Source organism: Rhinolophus sinicus, chromosome 1 (genome assembly GCF_057876585.1).
Source record: "Rhinolophus sinicus isolate RSI-liver-muscle chromosome 1, RSI-T2T, whole genome shotgun sequence".
In the NCBI taxonomy this organism is placed as follows: Eukaryota; Metazoa; Chordata; class Mammalia; order Chiroptera; family Rhinolophidae; genus Rhinolophus; species Rhinolophus sinicus.
In genome coordinates this window covers 207,137,003-207,161,921 of record NC_142501.1, presented here as the reverse complement: position 1 = coordinate 207,161,921, position 24,919 = coordinate 207,137,003, and the positions used below count along the sequence as shown (strand labels likewise).

Genomic DNA, 24,919 nt, shown 5'->3' with positions numbered 1-24,919 from the left:
GGCAAATATCAGCATTCCAGAAAGTCATGGAGATAACACATCACATTCAAATGTTCAGTGAGAGCCAGGGAATTACCAATAATTATGCAAAGCTAAAGTCGAGAGCTTCTTACCACATAATTGTGGCATTGTGAAATAAGGGATAATGAGACACACTGGTATAAATAAGTATAATCCTTTTTGAATGCAGACTAACGTGGGTGTGACACATTGGATACTCAAATTCTATGAACAGTTTTGCCATCATTATCTCCGGTGTCTTCTACTTACTCTTCATGTTGCATCCTTTTGTTTTGATGTATTAGCCCCAATTCCGCCCATGTGTTAGATTCTCCTTTAGCCAAGTTAGTTTTTCTTTTGAGCTCTGCCCTCTATAGTCCAAAGGCCTGTCCTTCCCATCCCAGACCTCCAGGAAGCCCACCGAGGCTCAGACCTCTTGACTTCCTTTTTAACTAGGAGGAGGAGAAAAATACCACTAGAATTTCCTCTACATCAAAAAAAGTGAGAAATGTTGGAGTGGGTGTTTCTTAAGAATTTTTTTTCTTGCTCTAATGATGAACACTTTATTTTTTTTCACTTTGCAAATGTTCCCATAACTTAATTTAATAGTGTTTATGACAATATGTAATAAATACCATACAAAAGTATGTCGTTCTGGGTGTGTTAGCTCATTAAAATGAATGCTTGCTAGATTCTGCAGCAAGCTTTGGAAACGTGGTGCTAACTCATGTAAATTGCCATGACAAATGTGCTTTAGGACCAATAAAGTGTGTCCTGATTCATTAACAGTCAGATCCAGTATCTCCCTGTTGGTTCCTAAGAAAAGTCGAGTGGAGATGGATGAAAGAGAAATTGCTGCCGGAATTCTGCCAACCTTCAGGCATTCTGATTAGCATGTGTGGTTTGGCGGCTGTCTTTTGTGGTACTGTACACCTGCGTGCGATAGTGCCCTCGTGTTTTTGATCCTTCAAGCTCGGGAAGGCCTCAGAGCTCAGCACGTTCTTCCTGCCAATGCCTGATACGGAGTCTCTGGATTTGGGCAGACTCCCCAGCCTCCCTCTGGCTCAAAACAAGCTTTACTGGGCTCAGAAGGGGGCTGCCAGATTACCTCAGCACAGGTGAGTGGCAGTGGAGTCAGTCCAAATAGTAAACAAGCATATCTCCTGTCTCAGGAGCCACAGGCATAAATATGCAATAAAGCTGCACTGATGGGAGGCAAGCTCATGTGTTTACGTCCTACGCAGCCTCTGAGATTCCAGGCACAGTCCAGATTGTGGCTGATGGTTTTTGTTTTTGTTTTTTTTCTTTTTCCCCAGGACAAAGGCACCTCTCTTATTACTTAGTAAAAATGCAATTTGGAATTGTAGGAATGACTTTGCAAGGGGTTAGGTACTTTGAAATATACCTTTGTTATTACTTTTGATCCCAAGTTTTGCTGTTTAATTTCACTTTATACAAACTGCTTCAAGAAAGAAGATTGAATGCATTGTTCAGCAAAGCCATATGGCCCTGGAAAGTCACATGTCTCTAAGACCTCAGTTGCCTGGAGAAGGTCTCTCACCTTTTATACTTTTACAATTTACAAAATCGACTTTTCCTGTTGCACCTGATATGGGTGTTGACTAAATCTGTGTAGCACTTTAAAGTTTAACACACAAGCTCATAAACGTTCTTGATTACATCCTTATGAACAAAACCCCTGTGGAGGTGTATTTCCCAGTTTACAAGTGAGAAAAAATGCAGAGACTCAGGATAGCTAAGGAAACTGCCCACTATTCTAGAGTGAGTGGGCAATAGACATGGACACCAACTCATGTCTTCCCGTTTCAAATCTGATGCTTATGTCACTCTATTGAGTGCCTTTCAGTGTGGAGAGTTTCCTCTTTCTTTTGGTACTTCTACCTCATGTATTTTCACCTCTTCTTGGGAGTAGACCTTGATGAGCAGAATCTGCTCACCTTGCCATTGGTTCATATCATTCTGTCTTTGAATAAGACAGTCAGATATATGCCAGGTGACAGTCAGCAAGCAGTCAACTTTGTTGCCTATTTGCTGCAGAATTTACTGTGTATCTGGGAGGGTAAAGGGAGCTATAATATTGAGTTATTCAAGATATTTTATTGAGTGTATGCTATGTTTCAGGTATCTGGTAATTGTCTCTTGGAATATTTGGAGCAAACAAACTTTTATGAATATATACATTCATCCATCATCCACCTCCCCATCCGAATATCCTTCCATCCATTCTACTATTTATCCTACCATCCACCCTACCATCCATCCATCCATCCATCCATCCATCCATCCAACTGTAAATTAGTTTAAATCATCTAAGAGCTAAATCATATGTAATAGGGCCCCCACCAAAGAAATCTCAACAAACAAAAGAAATAAAACCTCTCTGGACTCAATATATTCAAATTAACACTAAGAATTATCTTCTTGAAAGTATATTACCCCCGTTTATGTTTTCTCCATCCAGTAGGAGCCAACGACTTACTCAGTAAACTTATATCCATAGTCTATGTTGAGTTTGCATAGTGACCATAGCTAGAATTGCCTTGGCATATTGGACTGCTTTCCTTGCATTTTTATGTCCTATATTTCATGACAATGAATACAATATACCCTCCAGTATACTTCTGGAAGTTTTCTTTCCTTGTCTTCTGAAGATGCAGAGTCTCAGACAAAAAGCAAATGCTTCGACAGTCATTTTGGAAGCTTTCTTTTTTAGTATATGTGCTGCCGAAGCGAGCACTGGAAGCTTTCTTAAATGCAGATTTACTGCTGTTTCTGGTTATGACACAACTCTCAGCCTATATTAGTATACTTATTCAGTGTAATTGAATGCTTAACAAAAATAAAATATGTCTCACGAAATGCAGGTGTAAAATCAATTGATGCAAGCCAAGTTGAAAGAAAAAAACACTTCACCAAGATTTATTGGCATTGATTTTATTTGATTTATTTTATTAGATTGATACTTCAATTTCACCACTTCAATTCCTTATTAAGAGACTGCATAAAAATAAGTCTTTCCACAAAGGTTCTAGTTAAGCAAGGAATAAATACAACTCTGTGAATACATTGTTATAAAAATGAAATATTTACCAAAAATCAAAGAGACAACTAGGAAAATCTAAAATTACTGGGTTTTTACTAAGTATTGGGCCTGGGGTATGTATGCAGGATTAATTCATTTACCTTCATAACAGTTCTTTAAGTTAAACAGCACTGTTACCCCATCTTATAGTTCAGCAGTTAAGGCATGTACAAATTATGTAATCCATCCAAGGGTACTGAGCTAGTCAGTGGCAGAGCAGGAATTCATAACCAGGTTGTCTGAACCCACTGTTGTTATTCTCGTTAAGGAGTCTTGGACCCATCAAAACCCACTTGTCACCTAACATGAAAAAATAAAAGCTTCCTTTTCCCCTTTCTCTTAGCTTCTTTCCTTAGGGAGGAAAGACACATTCAGGGATTGGATAAAACATGTTAGTTATCAAAGAAAGCTACCTCCTTCCTTGTATGTAGGAAAGTGTTGAAACAGTCATTTATTTCAAGGAGTGAGTGAAATACGAGAAATGGTGGGACCCTCGACATGCCATTTAGAAGGACAAATAGAAAAGAATAAAATGAATTCTTGGCTACAGTAGTAGCCCATCTGTGCTCAAGCTAATGTGACAAGGAGCAGTAGAAGGCAGGCAAAGTACGGCTGAGGATACAGCTGGACAGCAAAGGTTAAAAAAAAATGGGGGGGGGGAGGAAATAAATCTAACTTCAGAGCATTTGTTTCAATTTGATCCTTCAGACAGTAGCAAAGTAAAAGCTAATAAACAAGCAAACAAACGAACCTGGTTTCCCTTAGCAGGGAGTGGACAGAGCCTGAACTCACCTATGGTTGACTCCCATTCCAGCTCGTGTTCTTCCCTGTGATACTATCCTGATGATCAGCTCTTCCTGAGTGAGGAGGTGGGCCACTGGGGGTAACCACACACCCACAAACAGCAAAGTTCCAAACAGGGTACAGTCCAGTTTCAGTCACAAGGAGATTTTAAGCCATTCACCAAAGCACAGTATACAAACAGTAACCAAAAACAAGTGGAGAAAGTAGGCTGAGGAATCAGATGATAAGTGAGTTAGCAAATATGAACACAGGCGACAGGTAGTAGGTATCTGAACTCAAAAGGAGGTAAATAAAGCAAGGCTAGTTGAGTGTTGATGAAGAGAAGTGGTCATAGAAACAAGAAGGGGGCCCCTGGAGGAAGTCATTCCTGAATGTCCTCTGGCTTGACTCCCCTGAGTGTCCCCCTGCAGCTCATAAAGTAGCAGATCCCAAAGTCTCATAGCATATGTCATGGCCCAAAGGGGTTCCCAGGAATTCTGGTTCCAATAGCCAGTTCTTTCCTACTCACTCATCTGACCACCTTGAAAAAATAGTCAACATGAGGCCAAATGTGTTCACCTTGAGGATGCTACATAACAGAGTACCTGCTAACCAAGAACATGTTAACTTCCTCTAAGGAATCAGAGATTTTTGGTCTGAACAATAACAAGCTGAGCCCAATTATTACAGGACAATCTACAGTGAAAGGGAAGATTTATGAAATGATTGTGAGTCACAGAAATGCGCTGGCTGACTCAGTTTCTATTATTCCAAACATCAGGACAGTTAGAGCTCTGAATTCTGTAAGTCTAGTTCATTGCAGGTTTTAACAGAGGATGTGATTAAGACTGAATTTTCTGCATGCTTGCTTGAGCCTATTTATTGGAAAGAAGTTGAAAAAATTTTGTTTATATAATGTAGATGGATGACTAAATTTGGAAGAGGTTTATTGATCTGCTTTTTTGAATTAAGAAGTTTAGGCAATCTGATGATTTTGAACAACCCAAATCTTCAAACCCTCAGTTACGTTTTTATATTGCTATGGCAGAGATATGGTGTCACCAACATGATGTTATAAAATGAGAATACTATGTATTTCAACTCTGATTTGTTTGAGGAAGTATAGGCCCTCAGGAGTAAACTGGACATGTGGAATGAGCAGATGGAGACTTGAGACTGCACCTAATTCCCGTTGCTAAACTACCCTGAAGTGAATGGAATCCCAGCTGTCAAAGAATTGTGGAGCTATTTTGGGAACAATGAAAACCCAATTTCAGAAACAATTCAACAGTGTGATGGACATGCATCAAGTCTTATGATTTTGTGTCTGCCTTTAGACTCCAGCTCTTAGGATGTATCTCATTTAGCATCTACCTCATCTTTGAGGTTGAGGTTCCAGAAAACCGCATTGGGCCAAAAACAAAATATGGGGTCAGGAAGATGGCATAGCACAGGAATTTGGGAGATGGGTACAAAAGTCCCAGAGAGATCCAATAATTCATAGTTATGTGAACTGATTCTGGAATGTTGGGTGTATTGGGCTGTGTGAGAATGTGTTCTCTTTCATGATATAACTGAATTGGGGCCTTTGAGGCATCTCCAATAATACAGGCTTAGAATTAACATGGAGATGGTGCCTCGCAAAATATGTCATTTTCAACAATTGTGTCCTGATTGAGTCGATCTAAATTGGTCAATTATTATTATTCAGCCCATAGCAGGCACTTTTTAAAGAATAAAATTGATTAGGTTTATTTGGACTTTGTATTACTCTGACTAAGTCCATTTATTTAAGTAGCGGAAGCTTAATACTTTTTATTGTTATTGATCAAAATTCCACGAGGATTTTTGATTAAGAGAGCTACCACTATGAAAAGAACATACATTTCTAGTAAGTTGCTATGATTTTGTTGAGTTGCCAAGACTTCCGATCATCACTACTGAGGAACTTATAATGGTGCCCGCTGTATTTCTGAATTTTCTTATATTGCCACTTGTTCAGAGCCTTGGGCTACCCAGATGCTGCAAAAAAGCTGTGTTCCAGGCTTCACCCCTTCCTTCGGAACTCTGAATCTGTTTTTGTGTGTTTTTTCTTTCTTTCTGTTGTCATTGTTTTCTTTTAATCTCAGGAAGAACTCTAGTTCTTATGCAGTTTAGTTTCAGTTTCCTTAATCATAGAACTGACAGAATTTACTTGGTTTCCTAGTAACCCTAGAAAGTTCAAAACAAAAACCATTCAGAGACCATCATCAAAATCTCAGTTCCCTGTGAAATCGTCCCTGTGTTGCCATGGAAATGTGGCATCCTAGAGTGGAAGAGCAACCTGGGTATCAGAGACTGCTTCATTCTTTGATCAGGAATGTTGCTTTAACTACAATGGCACCCACAAGGTGAGCCGAGTCTTACGTAATCCAAACATCTTTTTCCCTCTCCTTCCCAGTGGTGGAAGCACAGATCGCGTTTGATCTTTGACCCCCAGTGAGGTTTAAATGACATGAGCAGGAAATAGTTATTACTCCAAATGCTGAAGATTGTTGGGGGTAAGGAGTGATCATTTAGAATTAGTGTTAATCACAGTCAGAAATTAGACACAGGATGATGAAATTCTAAGCCCCTGGTATGTTCTGAAATATTACAGCACTGTCTTGCATCAGTTGGTGCCTTTTAAGAGGGTCCAGGATAGATGATTGAGAAATAAAGAAATGGAAATCACTTTGAAAATGAACACAAAATAGGACTGGAGAGAGAGAGAGAGAGAGAGAGAGAGAGAGAGAAGCAAGAGATGTATTCTAATGAGTATTGAAAACAAACCAGAAGGTGGAGTCAATATTTACTTTAGGGTTTTGCTGCTCATTGCGTCAAAACTGTCACAGATTTGACTACAGATATAATATTTGGTTTAAACAGATAGATATGTAGAAAATGTCATGTGAAACTCAACAGCACAGAGCTTGGAAATCAATAACTATGCTCTACTTCTCTATGACTGCAGTAAAACTATTTTGAAGCTCAGTGTCTAATTGGAAGAATACAGATATACTTCACAGAGTTGTTCAGCTGTGAGCATGGTCCCAGTATTGGGCACAGCTGGAACAAGGTAGTTGTGAGAGACTCTTGTCTCTCATCGAATTTTCTCTTTGCTGCTGATCCAGAATCATGGCTGTTGACAACGTTTGAGTTTCACCCATTTTCAAGAGATTGCCTGGATTCCTGGCATCAAACAGCTGAAAATATTGGGTCAAGGATCTGATTGATTTGGTCTGGGTTCGATACCTAATCCTGGAAGAATCACTGGGGCCAAAAGGTAGGTATCCTGATAAAGAGAAGGTCCATTTTAACGGTAACCTTGTGGCGAATGATAGTATCTCCAGAAATCTGGCATGAGAAGCAACTCTTGGGTAGGCAATCACTCCTGTTCATCATGCAGTTAAAGATGATTTCCCCTCTTTGACTGTCATTAAGATCAGTGCACATTTGTCGCCTACCTCCAGAAAACCATGTAGAATCACGTGATGTGAGGTTTGTGTATCCTGTAAAGTTCATGCAACAGGCGCACTGGCCATCTTGTGTGTCATTAAAAACCCCCACCGAGAACAGAGCCTGGCACTGTGGAGCCTCAATAAACATATGTTGAGTGAATTAATGGATAAACAGCTGGCTTTATTCAATTTTTTTCTACTCTTTTATTCTTCTGTTTCTCTACTTATTAGTGTTTGTGTGCGTGTGTGTATAATTTTGAAATCCACCTCAATTCAAAAGGACAGGGAAGGAAATTGTTGGGATTTCAGGTGACCATAAATAATACCCCTCTTTTTATCCTAAGTTTAGAACCATTGAGAGTAAGATACAGGAGAAAGTCTGGGTGGGATGTGACAGTCAAATAGACTTGTTTATATTTCACCACAGAATTACACAGACTTGTCACGCTAGCCATTGCCACAGATGGACAACCACCGGCTGAGCGGAGCCTTCTCAATTTCTTTTCAGATGTTCACCATTCAGATAATTCACCCAGGAAGCAACGAGAGTCAGAAGAAAGATCAACACTCTTTGTCTAGTACAAGTTCCTTTATATGGAAACCAAGGTTTACGGGGACAGACATTCTTTCCTAGCAGGTATAAAGAAAGAAATGAAGGAAATAGAAAATTTGCTGGGAAAAATAATAAGAAAAAAACAAGTTCTGACCTGGTTACTCCTTTGAGGTAGCTAGCCTAAATGGTAAACCTCTTATCCCTCATCCCTCACCCCTTCATTTCAGCAACTCTTCTTTTTTATTTTGGCTTTAGGTTTTTGTCTCAGTGTCTTAATATATTTGCTCTCTTCCTGGGACAAATGACATTTAAAAATTGTAACAAAAACTAGCAAAGATAACAAATCTATCATTTCCATTTCAAACATCCATCATCCTGTAATGTGGCTGTAATTACTAGTTTCAAGACCATGGAGATGAGAGGAAATCTATGGTCATCACTGGGAATCCATCGTGTGGATATGAGAATATTAAACCCTTTTGCTCTTTTTCGATATTTACAATGGGAAGAGTAGTTAAGAAATAAGAATTATGTTAACTCAATCAACAGATATTCACTGACTTTCTGCAATATATAAGATGCTTTACCTAAAATAGAGTGAAATTAAGTTTGATTCATACATATATTTTCAAAAATATACTTAAGAGCACAGACGAGACCATCAAAAGATGGCCCAGAATTGACTGCTGGGTGACCAATATAAGGACAGAAGGGGGAACAAAAATGACCTACTTCCTTCTGCAAAAACTTTACCTGTTGCAAAATAAGCATGAACAGGAGCATGAGCCAGAATGTATGAGATACTAAAAAGACCCATAAAGGGTCTCATTATTTTCTAAACTCTAGTTAAAGGTTGTTTTCCTGACAGGTGAAAGAAAATTTATGCAGGAGTCAATCAAGAACATAAACAAATATCTAACAAATAGTATTCTCTCACAGACGTCAAAGTCCATAAAAATATGTCTTTCTTAAGTAGTACAGGGATAAAATAAAGATTTAGTTCAGCAAGAAATGAAGACAGCTGCAAGTTAGATATGAAAGTACGAGGGGATAGATACAAGAGTTGTACTTTGAATTTTGCTTCAGAATCTTTGTTTTTCTGAGAATATAAATGCAAACTCATAAATTAATTAATTGTTCACACTTTTAGTAAAATATTCCCATCTTTAAAAGCTTACATTGAGTGCTAAATTCTCTGAGATTCAGCAGTCCACCTTTGGAAATTAGACAGGGTTTAAAGGAAGACCTAAGGGTTCCTACCAGAAAATTCAGGAAATAATATCCAGTGAGCTCTAGAGGGCGCCCTATAAACCAGATCTGTTTATAGAGTTAACAGACATCACAGAGGGAACCACTATGCTTTGAAGGTGGTTTACACAGATTAAAAAGTGTTTTTTTTTTGTTTGTTTGTTTTTTTATGTAGAAAGACTCATGCCTAATTTGCTTTTACAAATGACACGTGGATCTTCACCGGTCTTCAGGTATAGTTTGGTAAATTCCAAATCTTAATTCGGATTATTTGGCATCTCTGCAGTGATGTGCAAACAGTGTGCTGTCCAGGTGTGCCCATTAACCTTTGTACCCAGCACAAAACACAATGCCCCAGACAGAAGTAGGTGACCGAGAAATATGCATTGACTTGAACCAATCATCTTTTTTAGTTCAAATGGTATTTAGAAAATGTTATCAGCACAGGATGAAGCTGACAATAATAAAAACATATTTGACATTTTTGTAGCTTAAAATAAGTAATACATACTCTCATGCACATTATCTAATTGAAGTCTTAAGATTTTAGTAATTCAGGTTTTATTATCATTTACATAGTTGAGATGGCTAAATCTAAGGGACTTGATGTAATAAAGTGGAGATTCAAATTTAGCTCTTTTGATTTCAATCTCAGTGACCTTTTCATTGACTCATTGCTGCTTCTGATTATCCTGATAATGAAGTGATAAATTGGTAACCTTTATATAAGGCATCCTTTAGTGGACAGAATCATAGAACCTTAGCAGGAGAGAAAGCATCAGACATGATCGCAGCTAATTACTCATAACCTTGGAAAGCTGGTTGACTTATGAAGGGAACCGGGTAGTGGGGCCTCCATGTGTTAGCTGCTGGAGAGACTGAGAGGCCCTGGCCAAATTGTTCAATTAAACGGGTGCCAGGAGCAGAGATCAAAGCCTGAAAGGAGAACCATTTTCCTAGTTGGCAAACCAAGAGAGGTAAACAGACCGCTAAGATGGTATCCAAGTCACAGGATGAACCAGGCCAGAGTTGAGTATCAAGTTTGAATGAGGAAGCGTCAAGGAGGTCCACAAAAGGAAGTGCTCAAGATGGGATCTGGTGGGCAGGGACTGGACCCCAGGTGACTGGGCCTAACTGCAATTGAGTTTATTCCACTTGTGCTGTTTCCATCTTAATGATGCAGTTCTCAGGACAGTAGGAGGAAGAGGAGTTAGAAATTGTTAATCTAACAAAAGATCCATTTTCTTCCTACTCAGGAGCTGATACCTGGCAGTAAACTTAGGGAATCATGACCCAGAGAAAAGTATGCATTAAGAAAGGGTATATCTTTCTGTCGTGCGGGGCGGCCTGTGGAGTCTCTAGTCCAGCTCCCCACATAAGAACGCAGGATATGGTGAGGCCAAAAAGGAACACCCACGGAGCCGTGGATAGGGGAGTCATACCACTATAGTCTTGCTGGCGTCTGGGTTGGAGACACAGGAAGCAGGAGCCACACGATCTGCAACCTGCCGTCTGCTTTTCTACCAGCCAACCAACCCCACTTGCTAACTGCAATCCACGCTTGCAGGCTCGGCCACCATCTTCTTGCCAGCCCCCATTTTCTGCTAGCGTAGCCATGCAGTTATATTATTGGCCAATGGCTCACTGGTTACAGCTGATGGCCAACTAGCCACAGCAGATGGCCATCCAATCAGAGTCCTCCCGGCTCTTTCCCCACACTTTCTATTTGGAAATAAGCATAGGGTGGTGGAGTTGTGTCTAGACAAAGCCCTGAGATGATACAAGATATTAAGGGCTGAAATGGATAAAAGTTGACAGAGAAGAGAGGACCAATCCCTGATGGTAAGTTATGCGAACCTTGAAATTTTGTTATGGGTTTGTCTTTCATAGCATTGAAAGGGTTAAGAGCCCAGACTGTCTGGGTTTGAATTTTGTCTCTATCATTCCCTAGCTCTGCGCTTGGAAAAAAAAAAAGTGAAATTATCCCAATTGAGATACTATAGTACCTCAATTATAATGGGTGGTTATAAAAAAAAAAATCGGGCAGCCCAGGAGCTCAGGCGGTTGGAGCGCGGAGCTCCTAATGTAGGAAACCGCCAGTCCCATTATCACATGGGTCAGTGAGCTGCGCCCTCTACAGCCAAGACTCTGAACAACGGCTCTCCCAGGAGCTGTGCTGCCCTGAACAGCCTGAGGTCAGTGTGAGCTGCTGTGTGATGCGGTGGGCTACTGTGAGCAGCCAGTGGCTGTGCTGGCCCGCAGCCATCGTGAGTGGCCCGGAGCTGCCATGAGCTGCTGTGAGTGGCTGGCAAACAAATAAATAAATAGATAAATAGATAGATAGATAGATAGATAGATAGATAAATAAATAAATAAAGTTTGAGCTTAAACTAGGACTATTTAAACTTTAAAAATAAAATCTTAGTTTACATTTTGAAATAATTGTATAATATGTGATTCATTCATACCAGCAACCCCCCGCCCCCCCAATAAATTTTACTCATTTTTATTGGCAAGGGACTTTGGTGAATGAGGCGATCTGGGAAAGCATAGTAAATTGTACCAGCAGAAAACCAGATTGAATGTCACACTCTTAGGATACGAATGCCTCTCTCTTCAGGGCCTAGAAGAATAATGTGGGCTTTTCAGCATGAATTTCAGAGTTTACAATCTGTTAGTCAATCTCCTATTCATATCCCTTGTTTACCTCACTGACTTTCTCCCCAATAGAAAGGCGGGCACCTGTTCTAATTTATCCATTAATTCAACAAATAGTTATTGAGGGCAGCCGGATGGCTCAGTTGGTTAGCGCGCAAGCTCTGAGCATCAAGGTTGCTGGTTCGATTCCCACATGCACTAATGAGCTGCGCCCTCCGCAACTAGATTGAAAACAACTTGAGCTAGGCTGCCACTGAGCTCCCAGTGGGTGGCCAGGTAGCTCAGTTGATTAGAGCATGTGCTCTCAACAACAAGGTTGCTGGTTGGGCTCCCACACGGGATGGTGGGCTGCGCCCCTCACAACTAGATTGAAAATGGTGACCGGACCTGGAGCTGAGCTGCATTGTTCACAACTAAGATTGAAGAACAACTTGACTTGGAGCTGATGGGTCCTGGGAAAAACACACTGTTCCCCAGTAAAGTCCTGGAAATATATACTGTCCCCTTTCTCCAATAAAATCTTAAAACAAACAAACAAAAAACCCCACAAAACCAAATAGTTATTGAACATCTCTCCTCTGCCCCAGACTGCTCCAAGCACTGAGATAGAGTAGACAGAATTCCCTGCCCTCAGCGATCTTCCAGTTGAATGCGATTCATGTGAATAGTTACTAATATTCATATTTCTGGCTGTTGTGGAATCCCAGGAGGTTGGAGAAGGGGTTTCATTTTCCCTTATCTGAGTGCTCAGGACCCTAAGTCTTTCCACACACTTGTTTCCTATGGATATTTTTGGGGGAACCCGAGCTTCATCCTGGTCCCTGCTACCATCCAGCTTCCAGAAGGGACACTGGAAGGAGAGTCCAGACTCTACCTTCTCCCAGCTTGGACTACTTACACCTGCATTGAATCCTGCTCTTGAATTCAGGTCCCTGTCCTGAAAGCCCCAATAACAGAGCACGGATGGCACTTCCTCAGCCCCCATCAGACCTGTGTGCACCCTGGTCCTGCTGTGCTCTCTCCATGTAACTGTCAGCTGTGCCTCTCACGGGAGGGCAGCAGCATCTTCTGCCCTTTCGTAGTCACCTCCTTCTCCCAAGGTGTTCCTTCCTGATCTCCCTGCTATGAGCCACACCTGGCCCACTAGCAGATATTTGTCAGACGAATCCAGGCAGTGTGCAAGCTGGTCTAAGGGGGTACGTGTTTTAATAAATTAATGTTTACTTTCATGTTTTAGAATAGATGTAACTTGAATTAATAGATGAATGAAGTTTTGTTTGTTTGTTTTTTGAAAGCTTAAAGACCACCAGCTTTAACAGTGGCACACAACTGATCACAGTTTGGGAAGCACTGACCCAGTGGCTAAAACTACAAGTGTATAGTTTAACTGGCCCTCCGTTTCCTTATTAAAAAAAACAACACAAAACAAAACTACCTATTTGTGGGGACAGAGTCCCAGGGAGCAGTTTTCAGGCTCTCGGCCTCACGTGGAAAGATGCTGGCTTGGGTAGTAGATGGCCATCAGCTATGACTAGTTGGCCATCAGCTGTAATCAATTAGCCATTAGTCACTAATATAACTGCTGTGACTATGCTAGCAACAGGGGATTGCGGTTAGCAAGGGGGGTTGGTTGGCAGAGAAGTGGACGGCAGGTTGCAGATCGTGCGGCTCCTGCTTCCTGTGTCTCCAACCCAGATGCCAGCAAGACTATAGTGGTATGACTCCCCCATCTATGGTTCCGTGGGTGTTCCTTTCTGGCCTCACCATGTCCTGCGTTCTCTTGTGGGGAGCGGGAGCAGAGACCCCGCAGGCTTCCCTGCACGGCACTGGGACATGGGGGTAGAGCACGGCACAGCACCAAGGAGAAACTGAGGCCTGGGCAGCTGTCTGTCGCTTAGCTAATAGCACGGCTCCCGGAAGTGGAATGAGAAGACTGGAGCCTCTTCTGATCCCCCCAAGATTACTTTGCCCTGCCAATTCATTTTAATCGATACACTTCATTCCTTAAGAAAAAATGACCTGGCTTTCCTGAATCTTAGGCAGATGAGTGTTCACTCCATATTCAATGCTGAGAAGCAGAAATTCTGCAGAACAATAAAGAGAACACACATAAATACGATAAAGTTTTGTTTCATCAGAAAACCTGAAGTTGGTTAGTCATTACATTGCAATCTAACCTGATCTAAACAAGGCAATGCGTGTATACCATATGAGCTTTTCTCTTCTAAAAATATCTCATTGCTATCCACAGGAACGGTTAAATATAGGTATTTTGTTTTTATGGCCTTTATTTCTGAAACATAAAAGGCTTTATGCTTCTAATCCCTAGACAATTTTTCATGGTATTTCTGTTTATCCTGCATTCTACTTTCAAGCCATGTTTGGGGGGGAAATGCAATGATTTCAGGAAAGTCTAAAGTGCTTTTCAATTACCTTGAGTGAATTCTGGCACTCAAGGTGTCATTTAGCTTGCTTGATCATAGGCAATCGTTCTGCGTTACAGGAGTTACTCTGGTTGGGTTTTTTACTCTCTTGGTTGCTTTTGATTCTCTGTGGTCATTCCCATTTCCTTCTGTTTCTCTATTGTTTATTGTAGTAAGTTTCAATGTGGTTTATGGAGACTGATTGTGTAGCAATAAGAGTTGTTTGGTTGAAGTTTTCCCAACATCAGAGTTTCATTATGCAGAAAAGGAACAACCTTGCAGTCACTTCCAATGACCTTAGGTGGATTTGGACAAAGAGCTCGGAGGAGATGAAACAGTGGGGTGAATTTCATACATATTCTTCCATAGGCAGGGTGACCGCATGGGTATGCAGCCAGTGCAGCCACAGAGGTCTCCACACTTAGGAAAGCGCTGTCCTTGGTTCATGCCTTCTGCTACTGTCTTGAAATTCTTAATAACTCTTCAACAAGTCCTTATGACTTCTGAAGTCATGGACTGCCACAACTCCAAGCTTGATGCCACACGATGCTCCATCTGCTTAGAATGTCACCACCTACTTCTTCCCTTCCTGGGGAACGCTTCACAGCTCATGGCTCATTCTCTCTACAACTTTCTCTCCCTTCTCCAGGCAGAATTAGTCACTCAGTGCCTCTGCGTTCCCATGGCAACTCATGCATACCTCCAGAATTGCAGTGTTTGTTCTGTACTACATGTGCACGTGTGAGTTTCTGTGTGCCTCAACCGTGAACTCCAGGGCAAGGATCAGGTCTGAGTTGATCCCTTTGTTCCTTTGAAATAGTTCCTGATACTTGGTAGGGCTCCTTGGATGTGTGATAATGAGAAAGGTTTCAACAACCACTCACAGTCTGCTGCGGCAACGTGAAGCTTTTCGTTGTCTCTGTGCATTGGTCCCTCTGCACAAGGCGCCATTCCTTCTCTCTTCTTTGGACACACAGAACCCTTATTCTCCTTGTAATGCCCAACTAGAGGTCCCTTCTTCGGGGAAGCCTTTCTTGAATGTAAAAGAAAGAGGAAATCACTTCCTCTTCTGTGCTCTCTCAGTACTTACCTCATTGAACTGTGAGTGTTGAAATTGACCACTTCCCACACTTGACTGAGGACTCTTGAAGCTTCTGTTTTACTCAACTTTGTATCCCAAGCCCTGGCATGATGCCCACAACAAAACAACAACAACAATGAATGAAACAAGCAAGTGAAAAGAAAGCAAGCAAGGAAAGAAAAAGATAAACAAATCATATAGTTGCATGATACCAACATAATGACACCACAAATGAAAATTCCCACTTTATTACCTGACCTAAAATGAGTTGCTTAAGTGCCTTTTTCTTTATACTCTGGGGAGCACAAGAAGAATACGGGGCTTCTAAACTTTTCAGTATGAACTTGAATTGTCCAGTTGTATCAGTTTTATGGGTGCAGCTAAACTACTCATAGAATCCACACTTCCTTCCAGACAGAAAATAGAAGTTTTAAACTTTAAGATAAACAGGAAGCGCCCTCACAGTCTCACAGGTGAGCGGATTGATACATTTAACAAAGTAAATGGTGTGTTTACTTTGTGTATCCTTGTCTCCTTGTTGAAGATCAGTTGACTGCATATGTGTGGGTATATTTCTAGGTTCTATACTGTTCCATTGGTTTATGTGTCTGTTTTCATGCCCAGTACCATGCTGTTTGGATTACTGTAGCTTTGTAATACATTTTGAAATCAGGAGTCATGAGGCCTTCCACTTTGTTCTTGCTCAAAATTCCTTCATTATTCAGTCTTTTGTGGTTCCACATGAATTTTAGTGTTGCTTTTTCCTATGTCTGTAAAAAAATGCCATTAAAGTGTTTTTTTGTTTGTTTGTTTTTTAAAAAGCATCACTTCACATACTCCCTCCAATAACCCTGTTTAGTTGGCACCACTATCTCCATTTTTCTAGTAAGAAAACTGAAGTTGGGAAAGCTGAAGACCATGTTCAATGTTATTTAGCTGATAAGCAGGGTGAGAACTAAACAAATACCATTCTTTCCCCAATACACATTTTTGGTTTTTATGGCTAGGGGATGAAGTGGGTTGTTACTTACACTAATAGGTTGAACTCATTTCATTTTAAAGATTCAGAAGGCAAAAACCCATTCTCAGCTAATGGGTGCCGACTAATTCCAAAAAGAATCCGTTACAAGTCTCTGCTTGCTAGAGAGTGTTAACTGTTTAGTAGCAGTCATTTTTAACAAGCTCATAACATTGCCATTACATGAATTATACATGGCTTATAAAATGATTATTTAGTCAGTGGAAAATTAAATCCGTCAGTGTTTTCCAAATCTGACCTAGGACATCCATCAGAAAAACTGTTAAATTTTTAATCAACTGTACTGCGGTTGATGTAGCTATCAGCCTAAATTGCTCTTTCTCCGTCATTCCCCCTTGTTGCAGAAATAGTGTCGAATTACCAGCTCTACGATGCTAATTGATTTTTTTCTTGCAGAGATTTAAGATGCAGTGACATGCCATCCAGCACTGAAATTAAAAAAAATGTTCCAGGAGCTTCAAAGACACACTTCACATATACTGAGTGATAATTTAGTATTTCAGATTTTTCTCCCTCTGACCCAACACTTCAAACTGGAGACCACCTCAGACTGAGATCACACTCTAACTATTCAGACCCAAACATTAAGAAATTATATAGTGTGTTAAAGGATGGTAATTGTTATGAATACAATAGGCAAAAAAGTGGGCCTTTCACTGTATAATAATGCAGCCTAATAAAAGTATGGATTCTCCAAATGCAGAGAGGGGAAACTGCATCCAAATAGAGAATTCCTGCAGCTATAAAGTGACTTAGACAGCTTCTCACTTTCTTTATAAATCCCATTTTTAAGGGCACTTTAAATTCTTCTGGTGACAATCAAGGGACACCCTCATATTTTTCTTCAGGGAAATTCTATTTATTAGTAGAACCTTTCAAACTCATCTTCGCACCCATTTAAAGAAGTATCTTCACAGGTAGACAGAAGCAGACCAGGGGAGGCAGAGCCCTGAGGATACTTCTCCGCCTGCAGCTCTGTGTCAGAAGCTCAGCTGGAAGCAGAAATCAAAAGATTCAGTGCCCACACCAGGCCCCTGACATAGCACTGCCCACCCCAGGCCCGAGCTGGCATCATGCTGTGAGTTTCTGCCCAGTCCAAGGCCCTTGCCGGCTTTCTCAGGCATGACTTATCACATGGTTATCTAGACCAGTGTTACAGGCTCCAATGTGCTCGTGACTCACCTGTCTTGTTAAAATGCAGATTCTGATTTGGTTGATATACAGTGGAGCTTGGTGTGCTGCATTTCTAACATACTCCCAAGTGACATTTCTGTTCCATGAGCCACACGTTGAGGAGCGAGGACCTATGACAAATGTCTGTAATGGAGCCATCCAAGATGAAAATCCTGGCTTTAGTCCTGGGTCTGGACCACTATTTCATACGGGGGCAACATGTGGCTTCCTGTAGGCATGAAGCACCAGTGGACTGAGGATATGCCCAGAATAGATGCTGTAAGAGAGTGGTGGAGGTGGGGGAAGGGGTAGGTAAGGGACCGCAGACATGTCTGCACACTGCTCTAGAGGCAGCTCAGGCTGACATCAGGAGAGAGGACCAGAGGTGATCACTTTTACTTCCCATGTGCTCTGGTGTGGGGCTCCGTTCACCTGGAGGAAGGGGCGCATTTTGCTCATCCTCATGGTGGGGTCACCATATGAGATGGGGATGCACTTGCTCAAGGCCTCTCGCAGTCTGTCCACAACAATTTTAGTCCCAAAGTCTAGAGGAAAACATTCACTGTTTCCCTAATGTACTCGATACTTAGAAGCCTCTGTACATTTGCAATCACTGTTCCCTTTAACTAGAATAGTCTCCTTCCTTTTCCTGCCTGATGAGATCTTATTCGTCTTTCTCGATAGATCTCCAGAGGGACCCATGGTTGCCAATTCCCCCTTCCCCACAATCCATTCTGAATTCTGAAAATCCCATTTAAACACCCCCTGCCCCACAAATGGTCATTCAAATACCTTGATAAATATCAATTTCCCTACCTTGGTCTACAAGTGCCCGCTCGACATGTCCCTGCCTGCCTCTGGGACTCCTTTCCCTACTTGGATTCCCTCCCTCACAGTCACTCATCTGAACCTGGAAAGAGCTGTTCCCTCTTCCCCAGGAGTTTCACTTGTCTGGCCTCTGCCTCTTCTCCTTCCAGTCTTAGCTCATTCCACCAAACCGGAAGCAAAGTGACCACAAGGCTCTCGCTGCGTATTGTCCTTTATTGCTCCCATCACCGCCTTTACGATGACTTGTTGTTTTTTCATGGCCTTATTGTTTGTCCTCTTCTGCTAGAATTACTAGTCCCATGAGATAGGGGATTCTGCTTTCTCTGTGGAACATTTTTTTCCCAGAGTCTAAACAATGTTGGGTGCTTGAAAACTTTCAAAAAATATTGGTTGAATCAATGAATGTTGAAAGTATTTAACAAAATGGCATCCTCCTTAGAGACACAGATCTGGGCTTGAGAGACAGCTCTGTCCTGTACTAGCCTCTATGCCTCAGTTTTCTATCTCGTAAGATGGGAATAATAAGAGCCCCACTTTTCAGACCTGTTGTGAGAAGTAAAACCTGCTAATGCACAGGTGAGGCACAGCAAGCATCAGGAGTGAGCTCGGTCAACACAGCTATGGTTCTCATTACCATCAACAACCTCTTTATTTACACAAGTGGAGCAGTAGGGGTTGGGGAGTGGGAGGCAGTGTGAAGGCACATGCCTGGGAACTGACACTGGAACCATGGTGTTCTCTCCTAGCTCCAGGAGATAGCACAAGATGGAGAATGTTTATTTAGCGAATCAGCTTGAAAGTTAGTAATTATCTGATTAATGACCATTCCACAAAGGGCTCCTGTTTCAGGATGATGGGTTTAAGTGTATCTGGACTCAAGGGAAAGATTCTAACCTGCTGCTATGTGAATGGTGAAATATTTAAAATTGGATATATGGAGTGGGGAGGTAATTATCTGTGCGGCAAACATATGGCAGAGGCTATATTTCTCCCGCTGAAAGAAACAAGTCCAAATATGTAACATACACACATTCTCCTTCCTATAAATACACAGATTGGATGATGCTGCAGCAACATTTTGCTAAGTACCAGAATCCCAGAGAAATCACTCGAAGCACGTTATCAGAGGAACAGATGGTCGTGTCCCTCCTGGTCTGAAGGTATTTCTGGCTGTCATGTGGTTACTCTATAAATAAACCTCACGGAGAAGCAATGAAAGGTAAGCAATCAGTTGCACTCTCAGACTTTACAAAAGAAAGCACTGAAAGAACAAAATAAAGGATGGCTATTTTAAAAATGATTCTATCATAGAACCTGAGGGCAAGAAGGGGCCTTGAAAAACCATCAAGACCATCTGCTCATTCTAGGTGAAACCTCATTAGATTCGATTCAGCTTGACTTTCGAAGGCCTTCAGAGGATGACTCCAAGATTCAATCATGACCTCTGTGCCGTTGTTCAAAAATCCTGGCCCTTGGACTCTGCCCACCCACATCCAAGTCCCTCAGCTTCTTCCCACCACAGCCCTCTCCCCCAGGACACATTTCAGGCATCCCAGTCAAGTCATCGTTTCTGTGTGTTCTGCTCTGACCTGGGGTGAGGAGCCCATGAAGGGAGGTGCTGTTAACTGAGTGCCCACTATTCCCAGGCAGTTTGCATTTACTAAGCTTGTTTTCCCTTCTCACAACCGTACGACGAGGCATGTTCATTATTCTTATTTTACAGCTGAGGCTTTGAAGCCCGAGACATTAACTATACAACCTAAGTCACACAGGTAGTGAGTGGATATAAAAGGGGGACCGTGCCTCAGCTTCTCTGCCTCCTTTCCACTTCATCAGAGCTCTGCAGCAACCTATCCTTTCTTTATAATTCTTTATGCTTAACGCTTCCATGGAAGGCCTCTTCGCAGAACCAAAGGGACAGCCATCGACTCTCTAAAGCAGTCCACAAAACTCGGGCAAGGGGGGCTGGCCCAGTGGCTCAGGCGGTTAGAGCTCCATGCTCCTAACTCCGAAGGCTGCCGGTTCGATTCCCACATGGGCCAGTGGGCTCTCCACCACAAGGTTGCCAATTCAATTCCTCGAGTCCCACAAGGGATGGTGGGCTCTGCCCCCTGCAACTAAAATTGAACACGGCACCTTGAGCTGAGCTGCCGCTGAGCTCCCGGATGGCTCAGTTGGTTGGAGTGGGTCCTCTCAACCACAAGGTTGCCGGTTTGACTCCCGCAAGGGATGGTGGGCTGTGCCCCCTGCAACTAACAATGGCAACTGGACCTGGAGCTGAGCTGCGCCCTCCACAACTAAGACTGAAAGGACAACAACTTGACTTGGAAAAAAGGCCTGGAAGTACACACTGTTCCCTAATAAAGTCCTGCTCCCCTTCCCCAATAAAATCTTAAAAAAAAAAAAAAAAAAAAAAGAACTCGGGCAAGGGATGCCCACAGAATGAGAATCCCCATGTCCTACCATCCATTCATTTACTCACTCATTTTTAATTCTTCAACATGATAATGAGAACAAAGGACCCATGGCATACTTGCTCAAGCCAGAAACCTCTTGTCATTCTTTAAATGTCTCTATCTTTACCTCTGTCTAATCCTATTTACTTAATTGAACTTCTGAACTGCAGTTTCCAATTCTGTAAAATAGAGAAATTACCTATCGTAGAGGGTTGTCATGGTGATGACAAAGTATTATCTATGAAGTGCTTGGACCTTATATTTTTTAATGTATTGGGTGACATTGATAATAAGTTTCAACTGTACAATTCTATAATATCTGTACGGAACCACAAAAGACCCCAAATAGCCAAAACAATCTTGAGAAAAAAGAACAGAGCTGGAGACATCACAGCTCCGACTTGAAATTATACTATAAAGCTACAATAATCAGAGCAGCATGGTATTGGCAGAAAAACAGACACACAGACCAATGGAGCAGAACTGAGAGCTCAGAAATAAACCCATGTGTACACAGGAGACTAATTTTTGACAAAGGAGCCGGAAACATACAATGGAGAAAAGTAAGCCCCTTTACTACATGATGCTGGGTTCTTTAGCCTGTGCTAGTAGCATCCTTCCCTTTGTGCAAAGAATAAGGTCACCATTTACCTCAACCCCTCTTTCAATAGGGAAGAAACATATGTCCATTTTCCAAATCCCCAGGGCTGGATCTGTAAGAATTTCTTACAGTTTCAGCTCTGTTGGCCTCATTCATTGATGTATGCTCAGAATCAGATGGGAGCAGAGCTAGTTCAAAGCAGATGTTTAATGGGTCTTTGTTGAATCATATTGATAAATGGAACGTGAAAGCAAAGTAATTTTTCAGAAAATTATCTACTCATTTTAGTTTTTATAAAATAGATTTTATTCTTCATGCATTAAAAGCTATTTTTTAAGTGACACTTTTTAAATCAGATTTTTATCCTGTGATGGTAATAGTCTCAGTCATATCTAAAGAAAACTGGGTTTTCAAGATGTTAGAAAAATTTTCTTTATTTCTAAAATTCTTTGTTCCTGCATTCAAGGAATAACCAAGAGCTCTGATTTGAAGAAATTCAGTACAAGAATAGCCTTTTATTTTTGTATTTAATTTTAGAAATTGATGTTTAAGACCCTTTTGGAACTTTTGTTTTAGGGAAAAAACAAAACAAAACAGTCCTATGTAAATAAAAGTACGCTGAAAACTTTGAAAAGACTTGAATTTCTGTGTTATTTTACTGTTTGCCTTATGTGAAAAGAATGTCCATCGATAGAGAAATGACATTTTGAACAATTCTGTTGGCTTTTCATTGGCAGCGATAGCCTGTTTGCATATTTCATACTTCTGGTTGCCAACTTTGTTTTTTCCCCAACAATAAAATTTCTTTCTTAAATATTAACTACATCCCTATTATTCATTTTGTAAATATTTCTTTGGCCCTGTCATTTACGTTGCCTCTAGAAACATGGACTCTGGGAGGAGAAATGTATTAGAATCCTACCTGAGACAAGGCTGTTATGGGCCCCAGGGATGGACCCCTGGACAGAGGGCAGTGGTCCTGCCCTGTGCTGGGGCCAGTAGGAAACCTGGGCCAAGACAGTGGGTCTCTTTTCTCCCTGGCTTCCTCATCATAAATTACTTAAGTTAAATTTTCTCTAACATTCTTTTTTTTTACAATATTATTGATTATATTTTCTATGCTGTACTTTACATCTCCATGACTATTTTAACTACCAATTTGTACTTCTTAATCCCTTCCCCCTTCACTCCCATTCCCCCAACCCCCCTCCCATCTGGCAACCATCAGTTTGTTCTCTGTATCTATGCGTCTGTTTCTGTTTTGTTTGTTCATTTATTTTGTTCTTTAGATTCCACTTCTAAGTGAGATCATGTGGTATTTGTCTTTCTCTGCCTGACTTACTTCACTTAGCATAATCCCCTCTAGGTCCATCTATGTGTCAGAAATGGTAAGATTTCATTTTTTATTTTTTTTTATGGCCAAGCAACATTCTTAAAAATGCCCCCTTTTTTCCCTATTAAAAATAATGTATGTTCATGGTAGAAAAATAAGAAACTGCAGGAAAAATAACTCTTCTGAAATGATCACCTTTCTATTTATATGTGTTCATGCATATGTATGAGTGTGTCTACGCCACAAACACACACATCCCTACAAAAGCAAGTGTGATTTATTATAAATGCTTTGGAACCCCTTGGACTAATCAGAATAAATATCTCAACCCTGTCCTTAGAGCTGCTTGTTGCCTTTGATATTCTTTTGAATTTTGGGAAATAATTATTGATTCATAGAAAATGGCACAGACCGTGCATAGAGGCAACATGTTCTCAGCCCCTATGAGAACATGGCGGCAAAAAATCTGGCTGTCATCATACACAATACATAGTCCTCAGACAATCTTATTACACACTTAAAGTAGCTTCAGAACTGCTCACCCGCATCCCGATGAGAAACAGATTTCCAAACTCAATTACAGCATTTGTGGATAGCTCTTACTATTTTTCACTTTACCAAGTATTTTATCCAGTCAAATTCCAGTTTTCCAAAGTTGTCTAGGTTAGTTCTTTGCCTCCCTAACCCCTTCCGTATGGTTTTATTATTTGTTGTAATTCAATTATGTTCATTGGGTATTTTTCCTATTCCACTTTGGGTTCCCCTGCCTTCTGCTTGTCTTTAATTATTTATTTTGGGGGTTTCTGAACTAGTCATGTGATTCTAAGAGTGAGAGCTATACCAACAGGTCTATTCAGAGAGCCTCTTTCTCTTCTCATTCTTGCTACCTGTTTCTGTTTTGTGCTACTTTGTAGCATTTTCCTATCTGCCCTCTGCGTGTAACCAATCTCTTTAATTTTTGATTCGTCCTTTCAGCTTATCTTTTGCTAAAATGTTTGTCTGCATTTTCTTATATCTCTTCTTTCTTACATAACGGGTAGCTTACTATAGCTATTCCTTTCACTTAACATTATATTCTGAAAATCACATCATAGTAGTAAAAGAGATCCTTTTTTTAAATTAAAGTTTATTGGGGTGACAACTGTTAGTAAAGTTACATAGATTTCAGGTGTACAATTCTGTAATACATTATCTATATCTCACATTGTGTGTTCACCACCCAGAGTCAGTTCTCTTTCCATCACCATATATTAGACACCATTTACCCTCTTCTAGAGACCCCTCCCCCCTTACCCTCTGGTAAGCCCTAAACTGTTGTCTATGTCTATGAGTTTTTGTTCCTTCATTTGTCTGTCTTGTTCTTTTGTTGTTTTCAGTTTTACATACTACATATCAGTGAAATCATATGGTTCTCTACTTTTTCTGTCTGACTTATTTTGCTTAGCGTTATAATCTCAAGATCCATCCATGTTATCACAAATGGTACTATTTCATCTTTTCTTACTGCCGAATAGTATTCCATTATGTATATATACCACAACTTCTTTATGCATTCATCTATTGAAGGATATTTTGGTTGTTTTTGTGTCTTGGCCATTGTAAATAAAGCTGCAATGAACATTGGAGTACACTTGTCTGTATGTATAAATGTTTTCAGATTTTTTTTGGTAGATACCCAGGAGAGGCATTGCTGGGTCATACGGTAATTCTATTCGTAATTTTTTGAGGAACCTCCACACTGCCTTCCATAGTGGCTGCACCAATCTGCATTCCCACCAACAATGTATGAGGGTTCCTTTTTCTCCACAGCCTCTCCAACACTTGTTACTATTTGTTTTGTTGATGATAGCCATTCTGACTGGGGTGAGGTGATATCTCATTGTGGTTTTTGTTTGCATTTCTCTAATGAATAGTGATGTTGACCATTTTTTCATATGTCTATTGGCCATTCGTATGTCCTCTTTGGAGAAATGTCTCTTCAGGTCCTTTGCCCATTTTTCAATTGGGTTGTTTGTTTGTTTTTTTGTTGTTGAGTTGTATGAGTTCCTTGTATATTTTGGATATTAGCCCCTTATCAGAAGCGCTGTTTGCAAAAATCTTCTCCCATTCCGTTGGTTGCCTCTTTATTTTGTCGATGGTTTGTTTTGCTGTGCAAAAGCTT

At 40.9% G+C, this 24,919-nt stretch overlaps 1 long non-coding RNA gene across 1 annotated transcript in view; it reads left to right on the top strand.

Moving 5' to 3' along the window:
- The window catches only part of LOC109452126 (uncharacterized), a 417,227-nt gene extending 392,766 nt beyond the window's left edge, over nucleotides 1–24,461 (top strand). The window contains exons 12-13 of the long non-coding RNA XR_016019177.1: nucleotides 790–9,409; nucleotides 19,423–24,461. This is a non-coding gene — a long non-coding RNA (uncharacterized LOC109452126). The remainder of the gene's footprint in view (nucleotides 1–789; nucleotides 9,410–19,422) is intronic.
- The last annotated feature ends 458 nt before the right edge of the window (nucleotides 24,462–24,919 follow it).